The sequence below is a fragment of the Coregonus clupeaformis genome, chromosome 13 (assembly GCF_020615455.1).
Source record: "Coregonus clupeaformis isolate EN_2021a chromosome 13, ASM2061545v1, whole genome shotgun sequence".
In the NCBI taxonomy this organism is placed as follows: domain Eukaryota; kingdom Metazoa; phylum Chordata; class Actinopteri; order Salmoniformes; family Salmonidae; genus Coregonus; species Coregonus clupeaformis.
In genome coordinates this window covers 34,295,614-34,314,615 of record NC_059204.1, presented here as the reverse complement: position 1 = coordinate 34,314,615, position 19,002 = coordinate 34,295,614, and the positions used below count along the sequence as shown (strand labels likewise).

Here is a 19,002-nt window from a genome sequence, read left to right as displayed (position 1 = left end):
GACCACTCTCAGTACCCCTAACCATAGCTCTCAAAGGTGCCATCAAACTAGTATAACCCTCCACCCAAGCTGAGGAATAACCAGCAATACCCAGAAATGTCATCATCTCTCTGACCGTTCTAGGCTTTGGAGCCTTACGAATAGTTTCCACTTGCCTGTCCGAAATATTTCTGTGGCCATGTGTTATGTTTTGACCTAAATACACAACCTTCTCCTGGCAATATTGCAGCTTTTTCTGTGAAACCTTATGCCCCTTTTCTGCCAATACCTGTAGCAATTTAATTGAGTCTCTATGACATGTTTCCTTATTTTGTGAGCAAACCATTATATCATCCACGTACTGAATGACAGTGCTCTGCAATATCTGATCTATCCCTACCAAATCCTCCTTCAGTACTTTATTGAAGATATGAGGAGAATGCCGGTACCCCTGTGGCATTCTACTGTACTCATAGAATTGTCCCTTATATGTGAACCCAAATAAATTCTGACTCTCTACACTAAGTGGAACACTAAAAAATGCTCCACATAAGTCTAGCACCGTAAAATGTGTCGCATCAGGAGGAACTTGGGCTAACAAGGTATGAGGGTCTGGCACTTCTGCTGGAAAGTCAGTCACTACCTCATTTACTGCTCTCAAATCATGAACCACACGATAAGTTCCATCTGGTTTTTCCACAGGCCACAAAGGCGTGTTACTCCGAGGGTTTTTTGTTGTCCTTAAAACACCTGTTTCGAAAGTCCTTCAATTTGTGGTTCAATCCCTTGGATTGCTTCATCTTTCAATGGATACTGATTTTTCCATGGAGGTCTGGCTCCTGTTCGAAGTTCAACTTTCACAGGTTGGGCTGATTTCACAAGTCCAATATCGGTACTGTGTTGAGACCACAACCCTTCTGGAACTTGTTGCAACATCTCCTCTTTCAAAGAGTCTGAATCCATCTTCATATTGCAAATAGATTCATGTGTCATTCCTACCGCTTGTGGCTCTCCTTGTCCTTGAGCCGAAATCATTATTTAAAAAAATCGTTGATCTTCACTTCTCCAGATCGCCAAATTCTCTTTCATTGGTCTGAAAATAAGTTTCTCTGCTTCTGTCATCATTTCTCCTATTTGCTTCTGCTCATAGCCTTCCGAAACCAACAAGGTAACATGTGGCACACTCTTCTCAATCTCAAATTCTTTATTCAGATAGTCGTCTGTGTTTATCTTCATAGCTGCTCCTTGTGGTCCTAAAATAATGCAACTTGAGCTAAATTGAACATTCTTCGGTTGATGACTCAACCATTCCTCTGAGTGTGGTTGGGCAGCCTTCTTGAAATACTTGAGCGTACAATGGAATGGATATTCCGGAAGCCTCGCATCCGGCATATTTGCAACAATAAATCTCTCCCATATCTTAGCCTGCTTCATAAAATCTTCACTGAGATTTCCAATCCAGAATACTGAAGACAAATCCATCTCTGTCATCATCAACACTTGGTAAACCTTTTCCTTTGGCATTTCTACCAGACAGCCGTCTGGTGTACATCTTATTGTACAGTTCAACTTACACAATGCATCTCTTCCCAATAATTCTTTCTGGTTGTGTTCCTTTTTCCTGTACAGATCCACTTGATGGGCTATATGATCGGTATAGACACCTTTTGTCATGCTTCCAAGTCCAACCACTTCTGCCAGTTTGCTCCTTACTGGTGAGGGCAGTCCCATTTGCAGTTTAGCTCTCAAAATTGACTGCTCAATTTGACTCACATCTGGATCATTTCCAGTAATATTTCTCCACACTTGATGAACTCTTGACACATAGGCTCTTGGATTTTCTTGTTGTCCTAGTGGGTCAATCAGAATATTATCAGGATGCACATTTGTTGGAAATGTATCTTTCAATGCTCTCCACAGACGATTCCTACTTGCAGCCAACAATTCAGGATCGTTCACTGCAGTCCCTACATATCTAATGAGTCCAGCTCTCTGAAAGACTTCTTCCATATCTGGAATCCCAATGAGATTAGCCAAAAGTCTCTTAACGTCTCCTATGGCTGACTGCGTTCCCACCGTAATTTCTTCCAATTTAGAAATCCAAGGATAGGCCCCATTTTGAAGAATAGGCAGCTTCTCAAGTATATTTGACATATCGGTATTTTGCAACGGCTTATATTCAAAGTTTTGACCTCTAATGATAACTGGTGTCATTTTACTCGTGGCCTCTTTCCTTGGCCTTAATGCATATTTTCCCTCACCTTCTTTGGATTCTTTTTTCCGCAGTTTCTCCTTCTGTATCCTCAGCGTCTTGAGTTCTTCCTCTAGCTCTCTTACCTCTCCTAAAGTCCTCGCGTTCTCCAGGTCTGATAAGCATCGGTCTATATCTCCTTCTATTTCTTCTGTGCCAGTCCTTGTAGGATAAACTCATTTTGAATACACAGCACCTTTAGTCTCCTCTTTATCGCTTTCTTCATCTTTGCTTTTATCAGAACTAGAATATATTGTATCCTTCTTCTTCAAACCTTCCTCACCCCTTCTCTCCGTTCTGGCCAACCTCCGTTTGATCACAGGATCATATCCACCCATGATCCCCTCTGAATCACTCTGATCATCATCGTCCTCATCCAGTTTCATCCTACTTAACCTCATTCCACCCTTAGTTTCCAGACATCTCGTTTTCTTTTTACTTTTGGAGTTTGGATGCATTTTTATGGTCGTTTCTGCTTGTCCTCTCTCTATTATTCGTTCATCTTCATCTCTGATGCAATAATCACCCTGCTGGAGGATCACTGGAAGCTGAGGATAAGCATCCCTAAGCTCTACTTCCTTCTCATAAGGTGGGGGTCTTTTCGCTGAATCCGTATGTGAGAAAGGTATACTGACTTCTGCCCTTAGTTTTTCTGTCGACTTCTCTTCCTTTAGCCTTTTCTCTATACCTTTGCTTCTCTTATCGTTGGTATCTTTCATCAGTTTTTGTCCTTCATCTTCAAACAGCTTAAGAACACCCAGCTCCCTTTGTCTCTTTTCTTTACGTCGTTCCTTTTGTTTTCCCTTCTTTTGATCTGCCTTGTAAATTGACAGAAGCACTTTCATGATGTTGATGACGTCAGGGTTAAGAGTCCCTTCCACTGGCCATGGTTGTTCAATGTCAGGCCAACGTTTGTTCCATTTGCCGGATAACCTCGCAATACCCTTAACTAAAGGATTACTATTTTCAACTATATCCACCAGTGTAATGACTTTCATAGCCTTGCTGTCCTTTCTCCCCATTGTAACTACTCTTGATATTCCTTTATTGTGAATTATTTTATTTTAGACTATATAGCCTATGGCTTCCCCCCTTTAATTATTAATATAACCTAAACAACCCCCCCAAAAATTATTTTTTTAATCAATCAATAAAAATATGAATATTAAAAAATTCAATTACAAATTTTATTCAAAAAATATTTCTAATTAAAATACAAAAAATCAATTAAAAATCAATTAAAAATTATGAATAATTAAAACCAATTTTTTATTTCTATATCCTACCTTACCAATTTATCAATTAGTGGCTATCTTACCACAACCCATCCGGACAGTAAATACAAGTAGTCAACTTCACAGCAATCCCAAAAACCACAGACTTCCAATCCTACAACCCTACAATACTCATAAATTCCATTGTTTAATATGCACCCAAGTATCTTAATTTCACAGAATAATGTCAGTACTTGATTTCCAACCGAACCCCTAATCAAGCCCAGTGATGCACAGAGACTCCAAAATGCAAATTTTATTCAAATGATCAGTCTGTTGCCAAGCGTCTGCGAAATTGTCATAACATCAAATATCCTGTAGGGGAAGATTTTGTAAACTAGCCTGATATCTGATCCTCTGCCGCGTCACACCTTGTCACGTCAGTCAGCCCCTCCTCTCTTTCTCCTCTGACACTCCTCTCGTCCTATCGCCTCTCATATGACAAGGGAACAAAAAGGGACAGACATGCCTTTTAAAGTTTATACACTGAGTTATACACATTCAATATTCCCCCACTCCTATTCGCTCTAAGACTTAACTCAGGACTAAATAGCTCAATAACATTTTTATTTATTTTAATCCGTCATTTAATTCAATTTATTATAATCCGTCAACATATATCTAATTTATAAATTCACTACATCTCAACAAATAGTTTCATTTTCAAACCATAGCCGCTTTAACACCTAGAAGATTCGTGTCCAAATCTCCCCTTTTTCTGTGTGTTTCTCTGTCTCCCCCTGCAGCCCAGTCTAACAGAAATATGACCCATTTACCCACAATCCCCAGTTGTAGTTTTAGCAAACAACGTGTTGTAGTCTAGTGCCGTAAAACAAAACGTCTCATAATCTCGTGCCGTAACCTCCCCCGTTTTGTAGTGTCGTAAAATTAAACGCATGCGCAAATACATTTAACGATTTCCAGAAAATAGAACGCCAGCATTCTATCCCAGCCCCTCTATTTTACACTTATAGTCAAACAATAACACTTAACAGATCTCACATATTGCATAGAACTCTGAATTCTACACACACAAACATAATTTAAGAGGCTTATTCCATCGCAATGGCCCCCCTTAGGTCACCCGTTAGCATGTAGCACGCAACACAATTAGCATTTAGCATTTAGCATTTAGCCTTTATGTACAATGTGGCATGAAACACAACCAGCATTTAGCATCAGCATTAGCAGTAGCCTTTAGCTAACCTGTGGCTTGCACCACGCAACAGGTACCTTCACTGCCCTTTTCTTTGTCTATTCTCTACCGTTTGTGATGCCGTGGGTTCAATGACCATCCACTGAGAGATTACCCCAAGCAGACACCCCGTCGGATGAAAGATGAGCAATAATCACAATCAGATAAATCTCATCAACCCGAGTTTTTTTAGAACACACCAAATGCACGTCTAACGCGCAAACGGATTTTCGGCCCATCATAGATGGCCCCCCCGGGGTCTTAAATGGTGCAGTGCCCTAATGTATACGTATATCTGCCTTTATTCACTACCAATCAATTGTTCTAGACTTCCTATTATTTGCCGTTTACCCATGCAACCAAATTTTTGAATAATTATTACAGACCCTTAGTCGACAGCCATAACACCACATCAGCACCAACCCAAGTAATTTACATGGTACACCTTCACCAGCGCACATCCATAAGCTAGCCAAACAACGCCCAATAATTTGTGAGGAATCTCACCTTATAGCTGGCTTGAGGGGTAGTCACCTCGCTGCTCATGAATGAAACAAAGGGAAGATGCTGGCCAATCTCAGCGGAGCCTCCATTTTGTCGTCTATTGTGTCAGAAGTGGGATGCTGGTGGTTATTGCTGTCAAACAAAGAGTCCGCTTAGACTGCACTTTGATTAGAAGATTTATTCATATCACAAGATGTCAGCATAAGTTTACAGACCCGCAGTGTCTGGAGAAACAGCGTCCCAAACTAATCTGTCTGTTTCTAACACCCCCTGCCTCCAGCCTGTACTTATAAACAATGTAAAAATATGGGTTGCTCCCTCTGCTGTCCAATCACCTGTCTCCCCTGGGGCGTCACCCTACAACTGGCTACTTTTGAACTAACATAAACAACATTCCATTTCTTCATGAAAAACCATTAACAAATACATAATCCTAATACACTACAGTGTCAAATGAATTAACATAATACAAAAATCCCCATCAAAATCCGTCAGTTTAAGCTATGGATATATATATTTTTGAATGGACCGCGTCTCAATCCAGGCCTACTGCATCTGTGGTGTTAAGTGGCAGAGCTACAGCGCTGTTTGTCAGACCAGGAGACATCCAAAAATCCCAAAAATGTCTAGCGGCCGAACGGTTTGGCCTACTAGCTAATATGACCACTTAATGGAAAGGGGAGACTCCCACAAACACGACGGCCATTGCTTTGCTCTACAAACCCCACATGCCCCATGGGACTCGCCTGAAGGTAACCCATACAAATTAATGGAAGTATGGTGGTGGTTTTGTGGCAACAAAAAAAAGGGGGTTAAATATGTGTCCAAAAAAACGTAAATATTTCCTGAGCTTTCTTATATCTCCTAGATATAGGACAGACACTTCAAAACCTTATTCCTTATGATAAAAAAATTTGGACTGTCTTTTCTGCCATTTACGAATGTGTTATTCAATGCGTTTGTATGGACTATCAGTCCCTCCAGGACTTCGGGATGTTTTTGAGTGATTTCTGCAGCCAAAAATGCTTGATTTTGTGACAGCTTTTCTGAAATTCTACAATACATTTTGCAATGCTGTTTTTCACGTTAATGTCATATAAAGCAAAAAAAAAGGGGGGGGCTCATCTAGGTCTATATCTCAATGTAATCATCCATTTCATCCTCCCTATCCTCCTCCATATCAATTGCTCCACTGCGGAGTCGTTGGTTGTGGTACATGAAGACCAAGGCTCGTAGGTTGTTGTTAGAGGTTGATCGCCTATGGCTGGACAACACAAGCTTGTAGATACTGTTGCTTCGCTCATCTTTGTAGCGTTTGGCCAGGGTGCTCAGCACAGGAAGTCTCTCTTGAAGTCCATCCCAGACGATATCCAAATCCACCACCCCACTCACTGTGGCTCTCAGTGCTGCTGGTCCTACATTGGTCAAGTAGGCATCCAGTTCATCTCTCGGTACCTTACTGAAGCCTGGAATAGCCTTGTAGCCGGACACTCTGTCATCCAGAAACGCAATGTGACATGGATCAAACACCCTAACTTCTTGGAGGAACTCCATGGCAGGCTGTCCATCTGACATCTACTTTGTAAGTTTTTCCTCTGCCTTGCTGTATGCCTCTTCAACAGTGCTCAAGATTTTTGTTTTCACAGAAAAGGGCAAGTCGTCAACTGCGTCAAAGTAGTGTGAACAAGCCTCATACTGTAGATCTTTGTTGGCTGCAATGTTCATCTGCAAGTCCTCTAAATAGTGAAAGATCTTTGTTGTCACGGGGCGTCTGCTCTGGGAGATGTCGAGAAGCAGCAGGATGACTTTGCACTTGTCTGCCATGATGTTTAGCTGAATCTGCAGCGACTGAACCAGCTCTTGGTCTTGTAGCATATCATGGAGTTTCTCTACAGACTATGGTGCACTTCGGCCACACACCTGTCAATGACAAGGAATAAAAAAGTGGAACATAAGAAATATTACTTATACTCACTGTGAAATGCCATCACGGTTTACAAAATATGTAGGCCCCTTTTTCTGCATAATTACAATGATTAAAATGACAATAACTTAAGCAATTGTAGAATGCATGTACAGTTGAAGTCGGAAGTTTACATAAACTTAGGTTGGAGTCATTAAAACTCGTTTTTCAACCACTCCACAAATTTCTTGTTAACAAACTATAGTTTTGGCAAGTTGGTTAGGACATCTACTTTGTGCATGACACAAGTCATTTTTCCAACAATTGTTTACAGACAGATTATTTCACTTATAATTCACTGTATCACAATTCCAGTGGGTCAGAAGTTGACATACACTAAGTTGACTGTGCCTTTAAACAGCTTGGAAAATTCCAGGAAATTATGTCATGGCTTTAGAAGCTTCTGATAGGCTAATTGACATCATTTGAGTCAATTGGAGGTGTACCTGTGGATGTATTTCAAGGCCTACATTCAAACTCAGTGCCTCTTTGCTTGACATCATGGGAAGGACTGCCCGTTCCATGATCTCGCCATCACGGTTGACAACTCCGCTGTGTCCTCCTCCCAGAGTGCGAAGAGCCTAGGCGTGACCCTGGACAACACCCTGTCGTTCTCCGCCAACATCAAGGCGGTGACCCGCTCCTGCAGGTTCATGCTCTACAACATTCGGAGAGTACGACCCTGCCTTACACAGGAAGCGGCACAGGTCCTAATCCAGGCACTTGTCATCTCCCGTCTGGACTACTGCAACTCGCTGTTGGCTGGCCTCCCTGCCTGTGCCATTAAACCCCTACAACTCATCCAGAATGCCGCAGCCCGTCTGGTGTTCAACCTTCCCAAGTTCTCTCACGTCACCCCCCTCCTCCGCACACTCCACTGGCTTCCAGTTGAAGCTCGCATCCGCTACAAGACCATGGTGCTTGCCTATGGAGCAGTGAGGGGAACGGCACCTCTGTACCTTCGGGCTCTGATCAGTCCCTACACCCAAACGAGGGCATTGCGTTCATCCACCTCTGGCCTGCTGGCTCCCCTTCCTCTGCGGAAGCATAGTTCCCGCTCAGCCCAGTCAAAACTGTTCGCTGCTCTGGCACCCCAATGGTGGAACAAGCTCCCTCACGACGCCAGGACAGCGGAGTCACTCACCACCTTCCGGAGACATTTGAAACCCCACCTCTTTAAGGAATACCTGGGATAGGATAAAGTAATCCTTCTACCCCAAAAAAAAAATTGTAAAGTGGTTATCCCACTGGCTATAGGGTGAATGCACCAATTGGTGAGGATAAGAGCGTCTGCTAAATGACGTAAATGTGCCCTTGAGCAAGGCACTTAACCCTAATTGCTCCTGTAAGTCGCTCTGGATAAGAGCGTCTGCTAAATGACTAAAATGTAATGTAAATGTAAAAATCAAAACAAATCAGCCAAGACCTCAGAAAGAAAATGGTAGACCTCCACAAGTCTGGTTCATCCTTGGGAGCAATTTCCAAATGCATGAAGGTACCACGTTCATCTGTACAAACAATAGTATGCAAGTATAAACACCATGGGACCACGCAGCCGTCATACCGCTCAGGAAGGAGACGCGTTCTGTCTCCTAGAGATGAACGTACTTTGGTGCAAAAAGTGCAAATCAATCTCAGAACAACAGCAAAGGACCTTGTGAAGATGCTGGAGGAAACAGGTACAAAAGTATCTATATCCACAGTAAAACGAGTCCTATATCGACATAACCTGAAAGGCCGCTCAGCAAGGAAGAAGCCACTGCTCCAAAACCGCCATAAAAAAGCCAGACTACGGTTTGCAACTGCACATCGGGACAAAGATCGTACTTTTTGGAGAAATGTCCTCTGGTCTGATGAAACAAAATAGAACTGTTTGGCCATAATGACCATCGTTATGTTGGGAGGAAAAAGGGGGTTGATTACAAGCCGAAGAACACCATCCCAACCATGAAGCACGGGGGTGGCAGCATCATGCTGTGGTGGTGCTTTGCTGCAGGAGGGACTGGTGCACTTCACAAAATAGATGGGATCATGAGGAAGGAAAATTCTGTGGATATATTGACGCAACATCTCAAGACATCAGTCAGGAAGTTAAAGCTTGGTCGCAAATGGGTCTTCCAAATGGACAACAACCCCAAGCATACTTCCAAAGTTGTGGCAAAATGGCTTAAGGACAACAAAGTCAAGGTATTGGAGTGGCCATCACAAAGCCCTGACCTCAATCCTATAGAAAATGTGTGGGCAGAACTGAAAAAGCGTGTGCGAGCAAGGAGGCCTACAAACCTGACTCAGTTACACCAGCTCTGTCAGGAGAAATGGGCCAGAATTCACCCAACTTATTGTGGTAAGCTTGTGGAAGGCTACCCGAAACGTTTGACCCAAGTTAAACAATTTAAAGGCAATGCTGCCAAATACTAATTGAGTGTATGTAAACTTCTGACCCACTGGGAATGTGATGAAAGAAATAAAAGCTGAAATAAATCTTTCTCTCTACTATTATTCTGACATTTCACATTCTTAAAATAAAGTGGTGATCCTAACTGACCTAAGACAGGGAATGTTTACTAGGATTAAATGTCAGGAATTGTGAAAATACTGAGTTTAAATGTATTTGGCTAAGGAGTATGTAAACTTCCGACTTCAACTGTAGATTTAAATCATACCTGTATTTCCATCTCTATGAACCCCTTGTAGAGGCCAAACTGCTCTGAGTGGTACTGCACTGCTGAGATCCATAAGTTCCAGCATGTTGCACATATATTGGGAGCCATAGTTGCTCTCTTCCGTCCTGCCAGTTTGGTGGTGAGGAAGGTAAGGTATCTTCTTTTGCATGCCCCTGCCTGGTAAAACACCTGCGAAAAACTTAGCATGAATGCGTTCAGCTGATCAAAAGGTTTGCGGAAAGCACTCCCTATCAGATTCATGATGTGAGCCATGCATGTTATGTGCAGGGAGTTTGGGAACAATGACTGAAGTGCAGCTTTGTAGGCTTTCTTCATGTACGCAGCATTGTCTGTGTCAAAGGCAATGACGTCATCATTGGAGATATTGTAGTCTTGTAGACATTTCACCACCGCCATGGAAACTGTTGAATGGTTGCACTGCTCCAGAAACACTGTCTCTGCGAGGTAGGCAATCATTCTCCCCGAGATATCCTTTCAAGTGGTGCAATGAGGATGTTTAGTACACATCTTCCTACAACATCTGGAGTTTCATCAAAGATGACTGCCACTGGCTTCCCTGCAAGATGTTGCTTGAGTTCTTTCTTCACTTCATCTCCCAAGTACTTTTCCTGTAGCTGGTGGTATCCAGGGATGGCACCTCCATTGATGATTACTTTCTCCTTCAGAAACTGCCTCATTGAGGGGTGATCACTTTTGGAAAGGGGCATGTTGACTGCTGTGCAAGTGCATACCCAATCTTCACAAATCTGAAAAATAACAATTGCACCAATTAATTAGATAAAATATATATCTGTGTGTCCTAATCCACTCACACATTCACTTACACACACCTCTCATCTCCATCAGGCTTGGGGCTTGCTATCAACACGAGATGCACCTCCCATTCCCACTCACACTCTCTCTCTCTCTCTCTCTCTCAAAAAAACAACAAATAGATTCAAAGCTGATCAATCGCTTTCAATTTGAGGATCGATATTTCTTTCGCATAAATTGTATTCAAAATTCTTGAGATTGTGATTTTTTCTGAAAGGGAGATAAAGAACAGAAAATGTAAAAATAGGGAGTTGTGGTTGATATGTACTTTTAAAACAGTATTACCATTTCTAAAAAAAATCCAGAAAGATTGTGCTTTCGTGATCCGTATTAAGTTTTACAGAGAGTTTAAAACCGCAAAGCTGACAAATTGCACTCAGTGCTTTGAGCAGCGCTCTCCATAGACAGACTGGGGAGAGCAGAGTGCCAACCACCCTACTAAAGCCAAGGTTAGCGGAGTAAAAGTTTGAGTAAAATGTCACTCACCTTGATTCTTTCAGCGCTTGCCACAGTCTTCCCTGCTACCACTTCAGTCATGGTGATCTGCCGCTGCTGTGGGAACTGTTCTGACATTCTCATATGCTTTGCTGATTCGAAGTGACTGTTGATTGTCGACTTTCTCTTGTGTTCCAGCACAACGTTGCACGGAGTGCAAAACAATTTCCCCCCATTTTCTTGTAAAACATTTGGAAATTGTTTCGCACGGTCTTTAGCTGTTATTTTTGTTGGCAAATGAGATTGTTTTCTGTTCATTGTACTGCCTGTCAGCCATCAACAATCAGTGGTCCTCTGTAGCTCAGCTGGTAGAGCACGGCGCTTGTAACGCCAGGGTAGTGGGTTCGATCCCCGGGACCACCCATACACAAAAATGTATGCACGCATGACTGTAAGTCGCTTTGGATAAAAGCATCTGCTAAATGGCTTATTATTATTATTATTATTATCTTCGCACGTGAATACGCTGATAGGCCAGGGGGAAAAAATGTTGTATGTGTGGTTGGATTGGGCCATTTTCCACTGTAACAGTGCAGTAATTGGTCAAAATTACAAACCCTCTTTTGATTGAACCATTTTATGCGCTAAAAGTGCAGGGATTGGTCAAAATTGCGAGCTCTCGCATAATATGCGCTGATTGGTTGATTTTTGCATTAAATTATGCGATCGCAGAATCGCGGAATCCTGGAGGGACTGGGCTATAGTAGTAAAGGTAAGTAATCAGTAATCAATAGCAATGTAATACTAAAAATAACATAAGGTGGAACAAAAACACACGAGAAATACAAAATAAGAAATAATGCGAACACGAGAAAGTAAGTAATCATATTATATACAGGGTCAGTCAGTTCCAGTACCATATTTACAATGTGCAGGGATACTGGAGTGATATAGGTAGATATGTATAGGGGTAAGGTGACTAGGCATCAGGATATATGATAAACAGAATAGCAGCAGCGGAAATCATGATTGTATGTGAGTGGGTGTGCGTGTGTGTAGTCAGTATGAATGTACAGTGGGGAAAAAAAGTATTTAGTCAGCCACCAATTGTGCAAGTTCTCCCACTTAAAAAGATGAGAGAGGCCTGTAATTTTCATCATAGGTACACGTCAACTATGACAGACAAATTGAGAAAAGAAAATCCAGAAAATCACATTGTAGGATTTTTTATGAATTTATTTGCAAATTATGGTGGAAAATAAGTATTTGGTCACCTACAAACAAGCAAGATTTCTGACTCTCACAGACCTGTAACTTCTTCTTTAAGAGGCTCCTCTGCCCTCCACTCGTTATCTGTATTAATGGCACCTGTTTGAACTTGTTATCAGTATAAAAGACACCTGTCCACAACCTCAAACAGTCACACTCCAAACTCCACTATGGCCAAGACCAAAGAGCTGTCAAAGGACACCAGAAACAAAATTGTAGACCTGCACCAGGCTGGGAAGACCGAATCTGCAATAGGTAAGCAGCTTGGTTTGAAGAAATCAACTGTGGGAGCAATTATTAGGAAATGGAAGACATACAAGACCACTGATAATCTCCCTCGATCTGGGGCTCCACGCAAGATCTCACCCCCGTGGGGTCAAAATGATCACAAGAACGGTGAGCAAAAATCCCAGAACCACACAGGGGGACCTAGTGAATGACCTGCAAAGAGCTGGGACCAAAGTAACAAAGCCTACCATCAGTAACACACTACGCCGCCAGGGACTCAAATCCTGCAGTGCCAGACGTGTCCCCCTGCTTAAGCCAGTACATGTCCAGGCCTGTCTGAAGTTTGCTAGAGTGCATTTGGATGATCCAGAAGAGGATTGGGAGAATGTCATATGGTCAGATTAAACCAAAATAGAACTTTTTGGTAAAAACTCAACTCGTCGTGTTTAGAGAACAAAGAATGCTGAGTTGCATCCAAAGAACACCATACCTACTGTGAAGCATGGTGGTGGAAACATCATGCTTTGGGGCTGTTTTTCTGCAAAGGGACCAGGACGACTGATGGTGTAAAGGAAAGAATGAATGGGGCCATGTATCGTGAGATTTTGAGTGAAAACCTCCTTCTATCAGCAAGGGCATTGAAGATGAAACGTGGCTGGGTCTTTCAGCATGACAATGATCCCAAACACACCGCCCGGGCAACGAAGGAGTGGCTTTGTAAGAAGCATTTCAAGGTCCTGGAGTGGCCTAGCCAGTCTCCAGATCTCAACCCCATAGAAAATCTTTGGAGGGGAGTTGAAAGTCCGTGTTGCCCAGCGACAGCCCCAAAACATCACTGCTCTAGAGGATATCTGCATGGAGGAATGGGCCAAAATACCAGCAACAGTGTGTGAAAACCTTGTGAAGACTTACAGAAAACGTTTGACCTGTGTCATTGCCAACAAAGGGTATATAACAAAGTATTGAGAAACTTTTGTTATTGACCAAATACTTATTTTCCACCATAATTTGCAAATAAATTCATAAAAAATCCTACAATGTGATTTTCTGGATTTTTTTTCCTCATTTTGTCTGTCATAGTTGACGTGTACCTATGATGAAAATTACAGGCCTCTCTCATCTTTTTAAGTGGGAGAACATGCACAATTGTTGGCTGACTAAATACTTTTTTTCCCCACTGTATGTGCATATTATGTGTGTGTGTGAGAAAATGATGAAGTGAGTGTTTGTGTGTGTGTTGGAGTGTCAGTGTGCGTGAGTGTGTATAGAGACAGTGCAAAAATGTCAACTCAGTCTGTGCTGCCATTTTGTTAGCTATTTATATACTGTAGTTAGCTATTAAGCAGTCTTATGTCTTGGGGATAGAAGCGGTTCAGGAGCCTGTTGGTGTCAGACTTGATGCACCACTTTCCGTGCGGAAGCAGAGAGAACAGTCTATGGCTTGAGTGGCTCTATATCACACCGCCTGATATAGAGGGATGGCAGGGAGCTTGGCCTCAGTGATGTACTGGGTTGTCCGCACCACCCTCTGTAGCGTCATACGATTGAGGACGGTGCTATTGCCATACCAAGCAGTGATGCAGCCAGTCAAGATGCTCTCAATGTTGACTCCCTTTATAAATACAGGTTAAGTAACTACAAATAAGTATAATGTAGGGCATGTTCATAGAACTTCAAATTGGCTTCAACGGAAAAGCTGCCAGCCTGCCATATCAGTGAAGCTCAATTTTTGACCGATTTTGGATTAAATCATCACACTCTCTCTGTTGGTGGTTCTGTAATGTCACACAAAGTTTAGTAAAATATTTGAATACCTTGAGCCCTTTTCCAATTCATATGAGTATCTTGATGTATGGCCACTGTACAGTATTTGTAAAGGTTAGGTTTGAATTTGTTAGATCTTGTATTTCTTCTAAATGTCACCCCTGTCAAAAGAGGGCAGACAAATAAATAGGCTGTACATGCCTAGGCTGTACAATGCCTTCCTCTTGCAGGAACTGCTGACACACTCCAGCCACATGAGGTCTAGCATTGTCTTGCATTAGGAGGAACCCAGGGCCAACCGCACCAGCATATGGTCTCACAAGGGGTCTGAGGATCTCATCTCAGTACCTAATGGCAGTCAGGCTACCTCTGGCGAGCACATGGAGGGCTGTGCGGCCCCCCAAAGAAATGCCACCCCACACCATGACTGACCCACCGCCAAACCGGTCATGCTGGAGGATGTTGCAGGCAGCAGAACGTTCTCCACGGCGTCTCCAGACTCTGTCACGTGCTCAGTGTGAACCTGCTTTCATCTGTGAAGAGCACAGGGCGCCAGTGGCGAATTTGCCAATCTTGGTGTTCTCTGGCAAATGCCAAACGTCCTGCACGGTGTTGGGCTGTATGCACAACCCCCACCTGTGGACGTCGGGCCCTCATACCACCCTCACGGAGTCTGTTTCTGACCGTTTGAGCAGACACATGCACATTTGTGGCCTGCTGGAGGTCATTTTGCAGGGCTCTGGCAGTGCTCCTCCTGCTCCTCCTTGCACAAAGGCAGAGGTAGCAGTCCTGCTGCTGGGTTGTTGCCCTCCTACGGCCTCCTCCACGTCTCCTGATGTACTGGCCTGTCTCCTGGTAGCGCCTCCATGCTCTGGACACTACGCTGACAGACACAACTTACCTTCTTGCCACAGCTCGCATTGATGTGCCATCCTGGATAAGCTGCACTACCTGAGCCACTTGTGTGGGTTGTAGACTCCATCTCATGCTACCACTAGAGTGAAAGCACCGCCAGCATTCAAAAGTGACCAAAACATCAGCCAGGAAGCGGTCTGTGGTCACCACCTGCAAAACCAGTCCTTTATTGGGGGTGTCTTGCTAATTGCCTATAATTTCCACCTGTTGTCTATTCCATTTGCACAACAGCATGTGAAATGTATTGTCAATCAGTGTTGCTTCCTAAGTGGACAGTTTGATTTCACAGAAGTGTGATTGACTTGGAGTTACATTGTGTTGTTTAAGTGTTCCCTTTATTTTTTTGAGCAGTGTATTATGTGTTTGTTTTAACACATTTTAAAACAGACACATAATACACAAGTGCTTCCGAAATTATTGATTGAACAAAAACCCTGTCTGAGAGTCAAGAGAGAAACATTTTCTTTTTCAATTTTTTTATATCTCTCTCTTTTGCCAGGCCACCCACCCCGCTCTGTGCGCGAGTGGTACATGCCATCAGCTAACTCATTTCTACAAGAGGTGGGGGGTGGTCCTTGCCTGGGAAGAGATACTCTGTTAGTCCCACATAAACACACTCACAGATGTCTCACTGTGTCTGCCTCTCTCTCTCTCCCCTCTGTCAGATTCAGCTAATCATCAGCACCAGCACTGAGCGAGACAGAGAAAAAGAGCTGAGAGAGCGGGAGAGAGGGACAGAGGAGGGAGAGCGAGCAAGCAAGAGAGCTGAGAGAGGAACAGAGAGAGAGCTAAGAGAGAGCAAGCAAGAGAGGGAGAGAGCTGAGAGAGAGTTGAGAAAGAGCAAGCAAGAGAGGGAGAGAGCTGAGAAGAGAGAGTAAGCAAAAGAGTGCGTACTGTATACTACAGAATGCTCTGCCTTATCTATTCCCACTTCTGTATGCATGTGAACCGGAGCACGGAGTGAGCCTTGGGAGTATTTTCTGCTTCTCCTTTCAGCCAGGTGTATTTCGGGGTTGAACATTTCAACAGGAACGTCAGCTGCAATGTTGGCATGAAATGAAATGAAATGTCTGTCTTGGAGGTGGAACAGAGCTTGAAAACATAGGAGAGCAAACTGGATTTAATGGACTGAATTGGATTCTATGCAGCAAGGGGAATGCTGTCAAACTGGAGTTACAATTAAGACTTAAGGTAAATTCTAATCTTCTTTCTTTCTTCATCGATGCCTCCTTTGTCCAAGCCCTTTATCACTTGGAGATGCTAGTGGTTAATCTATTCAGTCTTTCAGTCTGCGTGTTGTCTGCGGGGGTTTCTTTCATTCTGACCTGCTGCTGTCCGAGTCAACTCCAACAGTCACAGCGAAGAGGGACACAACCATGTACAGATGCTGAACTCCTCCATTTCTTCTGTGTTATTTTGTTGTCGTCACCAAGGGACATGTTGAAGACAAAAGTATTATGTGTCATCAGCCCAATGGGTCTACAGTTAGCATCCTGTATGTGTCATGTTCTAATCAGAATAAACTATTTCCCTACTGAAAATGTACATAAAAATGTTTTCTAAATATTGTGTTGCTTTGTAATAAACGCTGTGCTTCAGCAAACTCATTTAGAGCTAAACTTGTTTAAAATGCATTTTCAGTTTGCAAGTTTATTGCAAGTAGATTGAAAATATAGATTTTGTGTTTTTAACATATTAGAATTAATCTTGTGAAAGTATTTTTGTACAAAAGTGTACCTACATTGTAGGAGAGATTTTAAACCATATCAGCCTTCATTAAACCTGATTTCATGTTACTTTTATCAATATATTTACTGATTGATAAGAGCTATACAGAAACTGAGATCTTGGATTAATGAGTTGAAGTAGCTGTGTACACTGTAGTCAACAGAACGTATTTGCTTTGCTTAGGGGTTATTAATCATGTTGTTCTGAATGAATCTAAAGTTATTACCAGAGCTATCTCGCTATCATCAAGAGTTACAGCTGGTAATAATTGGTGACTATTGGACAACAACCCCCTAGAGTTGATGTCCGCGCCTCCTCAGAAATCGAATCAGCATAATAAAATATCCCCGTAAAAAATCTGTCTGTTTAAGCTAGAGATATATGCATGTTTTTTTTGCATGGGCTGCATCTCAATCTAGCGCATCCGCCAATGTCGGCCTTCCGCATCTGTGGTGGAAGGTGGCAGAGCTACAGCGGTGTTTGTCAGACCAGGAGACATCCCATAAAAAAAGGGGTTATATATGTCTTCTTTTTTTTAAATATAAATCCTGACCTTTCTTATATTGACCTTTCTTATATCTCTCAGATATAGGAGAGACACTTCACTTCAATGTGTTTTGCCAGGTATGAATATGTTATTCAATGCGTTTCTATGGGCAGTAAGGCCAAATTCAATGTTTGGTCAAATATATATATAAAATATGCTGATTTTGTACATTTGCCCACTGACAAAGAAATGATCAGTCTATAATTTTAATGGTAGGTTTATTTTAACAGTGACAGACAGAATAACAACAAAAAAATCCAGAAAAACGCATGTCGAAAATGTTATAAATTGATTTGCATTTTAATGAGGGAAATAAGTATTTGACCCCCTCTCAATCAGAAAGATTTCTGGCTCCCAGGTGTCTTTTATACAGGTAACGAGCTGAGATTAGGAGCACACACTTAAAGGGAGTGCTCCTAATCTCAGTTTGTTACCTGTATAAAAGACACCTGTCCACAGAAGCAATCAATCAATCAGATTCCAAACTCTCCACCATGGGCAAGACCAAAGAGCTCTCCAAGGATGTCAGGGACAAGATTGTAGACCTACACAAGGCTGGAATGGGCTACAAGACCATCGCCAAGCAGCTTGGTGAGAAGGTGACAACAGTTGGTGCGATTATTCGCAAATGGAAGAAACACAAAATAACTGTCAATCTCCCTCGGCCTGGGGCTCCATGCAAGATCTCACCTCGTGGAGTTGCAATGATCATGAGAACGGTGAGGAATCAGCCCAGAACTACACGGGAGGATCTTTTCAATGATCTCAAGGCAGCTGGGACCATAGTCACCAAGAAAACAATTGGTAACATACTACGCCATGAAGGACTGAAATCCTGCAGCGCACGCAAGGTCCCCCTGCTCAAGAAAGCACATATACAGGCCCGTCTGACATTTGCCAATGAACATCTGAATGATTCAGAGGAGAACTGGGTGAAAGTGTTGTGGTCAGATGAGACCAAAATCGAGCTCTTTGGCATCAACTCAACTCACCGTGTTTGGAGGAGGAGGAATGCTGCATATGACCCTAAAAACACCATCCCCACTGTCAAACATGGAGGTGGAAACATTATGCTTTGGGGGTGTTTTTCTGCTAAGGGGACAGCATGACAATGACCCAAAACACACGGCCAAGGCAACAAAGGAGTGGCTGAAGAAGAAGCACATTAAGGTCCTGGAGTGGCCTAGCCAGACTCCAGACCTTAATCCCATAGAAAATCTGTGGAGGGAGCTGAAGGTTCGAGTTGCCAAACGTCAGGCTCGAAACCTTAATGAGTTGGAGAAGATCTGCAAAGAGGAGTGGGACAAAATCCCTCCTGAGATGTGTGCAAACCTGGTGGCTACCTACAAGAAACGTCTGACCTCTGTGATTGCCAACAAGGGTTTTGCAGTCATGTTTTGTCATGTTTTGCAGTGGTCATGTTTTGCAGTGGGGTCAAATACTTATTTCCCTC

General features: G+C 42.8%; 1 protein-coding gene across 1 annotated transcript in view; it reads left to right on the top strand.

Moving 5' to 3' along the window:
• The first annotated feature begins 16,111 nt into the window (after positions 1-16,111).
• The window catches only part of LOC121579293 (galactosylgalactosylxylosylprotein 3-beta-glucuronosyltransferase 1), a 46,496-nt gene continuing 43,605 nt past the window's right edge, over positions 16,112-19,002 (top strand). The window contains 1 exon segment of the mRNA XM_041893765.2: positions 16,112-16,465. The gene's annotated coding sequence lies outside the window, so the exon portion shown is untranslated.